Below are 2,935 nucleotides of genomic sequence, written 5' to 3' on the forward strand. Positions count from 1 at the left end.
AGCATGGACAAAGATGTGAAAATGGAAGTGGGAATGAGTGAAAGAATTCAAAGGACAGAGAATAGATTATTCTGACTGATGGAAAGTATTGTGAGAAGAAAAGACCAGATAGATTGGTGGGACAAATTATTTTGCTTCTCACTTTCTTTGTGTACTAATTAGTGTTTGGGGCATGTCAGACTAGCAGTATGAGATTGGGACCATTGTCCAGATATTGGCCATCATTTGAACTGCATTTTGGATCTATCTTGTCAGTTGTGGAACTATTGTAGTGTCAGAGCTGTCAGGGGCTTTAGAGATTTTGGTCTAACTACCTCACTTTATAGGTCTGGAAACCAGAGTCCAGAGAGAAATGACTTGTTAAAGTTTATAGAGTGAGTCGGGCATTTTAATCCAAATATATCATTGGAACTTAATCGTGTAATTAACCTGCCAAATACTAAAGAAGCATGGTGTCGAGTGGCTGAATACTTTACCATACTCATTTTCTCATGAAAATACCCTCTATGTAGAAAGGTGGTCCTTTCCCCTTGTTGGATAGGAGCTGCTCCTCTCACCCTCTGTATACTCCTGAGGGAAAAGGTGAGCTTGTCAATTAGCTGGGCTAGCATTTCCCTCTCATTCACTCATGTAGATTACAGACTCAGTTTCTTTATTGAGTGAGGAAAGGAAACAGTCATTTAATAGCTTTAAAATGCTGAAAAGGACCTTTATTTTGGAGAAACAGTGGTTAGATTTTGAGTTGCGGTTTATACATAGTAAGGTGGCTATTTTGTTCTATGACCTGTAGCTAGAGAAGAAAAACAGTTACAAAGGTGAAACAGTGAAAAACTTTAGAAATTAGGGTCCATGTTTCCAAAGATAATATTTTCTCAAGGCCCTTTGCCCAGAATACCTTCCATTCTTCTTGAAACCGTAAGAACGAGATAACGCACACTGATAGCAAAGACCAGGCCAACCTTGACACTGGAGTTCCAAGAGAGGGCATTGAGAAAGATGAATTATGACTACTCAGTCTGGCCAAGGTGATGAACTATGCCAGAATGATGTCACCAATAAAGTTACTGACCCAATGCCCACAGGGGAGACTTTTAAGAGAATGAAGAAGTCTGAGACCTAACCTTAGAGACAGAAGGCCAATGGGGGGGGGGGAGAATTGTTGAGACACTTGTAAATAGATGAAAAATAACAGAAGTAGCTGAAAGCTAAGAGAAATAGCAGTACAAAATAAAATAAAACACAAAACAAAAGCAGCCGTAGTTAACGTAGTTAGTCTTAGACATTAGAAATGTAAAAGCTTCCCTAAAGATAGTATTCGTTCAGACATGTTGCCACTTCAGAAAGAGTCAAATGATCTGGAGCCTCATGAATAAAAGCAAAACTCATTAGTACGAGTGGTATAATATAGTGGATAAGATTCTAGACTTTGATTTTGTGTTGGTGTCAGGCTTCCAACATTGTCTCTGCCATTTCCTAATTCTGTGTCCTTGGACAAGTTATTTCACCTCTCTAATTGTCAGTTTCCTCATTAGTACAATAGGGGTAATAATAGGATATATCTTTGAAATTGTGTGTTTTTAATTAGGATTATGCATATAAGATATTTAGTACAATATCTGTCACATAGAAAACACTCAAAAATGTTAAACTTCCATTTTATTCTTCACTGCTGTTGACTTTATTTTTTTTAATAAACTTTTTATTTTGGAATAACTGAAAAGTTGCAACGATGGTACAGAAAATTTCTCTATACCCTTCACCCAGCTTTCCCAATCTTACATTTGTCAAAAGAAAGACATTAATATTGGTACAATACTATTTACAAAACTCTAGACTTTATTTGGATTTCCCAGTTTCTCCATTAATGTCCTCTTTCTGTTTTAGGATTCACTTGAAGATACCATATTACACTGCATCATCATGTTCCTTTACTCTTCTCTGATAAGTGATAATTTCTTAGACTTTCTGTTTTTCATGACCTTAAATTTTTGTAAAGTACTAGGCTGGTATTTTGTAGAGTATCTCTCAGTTTTATGTGAAAAATTGCATTAAAACTTTGCCTCTGAACAATCATGGCTAAAAGATATCACCCTTCTCTTAGTGAAAAGGGCCAGGTGCATAAGTGAAAACTCCACTTATAATACATTTTGCTATTAGTCCTAGTAATTAGACTATGTTTTGTCCTTATATCAGAAATTCCTAGCACTATGTCTAGTATATGGTAGGCACTTAAATATTTGTCGAATGAATAATTTAATGTTTCTGATTTAATAGTATAAGCTACTATTGGTATTTTGATTCATCTCTGTGTTGATGAAGTTTTATTATTTTTTTAATTAAATGAAGTCCCAAGGTAAGAGCCCCTGAAGCTTTATAAATGAGAAGCATCTAGATGGATTTAACTAACACTCTCTCCTCTGTCTTGCTTGGGTCAGCTAGGTCATACACACACACTACACGTACATACACCCGACACATTGAAACTCCAAGAGAATGATCACCGATATGTGTACTGATCACAACAATTTACACTGATGTTAGAATTTATCTTTTAAATGCTGCAATAAACTGAATGGAAAATGGGATTAAAAAACTGGTAAGGACAAGGATCATAGAAAGTCAGAAAATAGAATATGAATGATTGTATAGGGTGAATGTATGTGTTAATGAATGCACACACATATGTCTGTCTCTATGGGTATTTGTATGTTCATGGAAAACAACTTGAAGGATACATACTCAACTGTTAACAGTGATACTGTTAAAAAAATAATTTTATATTTATCTGACAGTGGGTGTGAATCTTGAGATAATTGTTTGCCTTTACTCTTTCCAATGAATACTATTTGTTGATTTCTGCTGCCAATTTGTATGTGTGGCCATGTTTTCATGTACAAAAATTTTATGTATGCTAAAAAATGGACTAGATTTTTTT

The sequence above is a fragment of the Propithecus coquereli genome, unplaced genomic scaffold (genome assembly GCF_000956105.1).
Source record: "Propithecus coquereli isolate 6110/MARCELLA unplaced genomic scaffold, Pcoq_1.0 Scaffold422, whole genome shotgun sequence".
Lineage (NCBI taxonomy): Eukaryota > Metazoa > Chordata > Mammalia > Primates > Indriidae > Propithecus > Propithecus coquereli.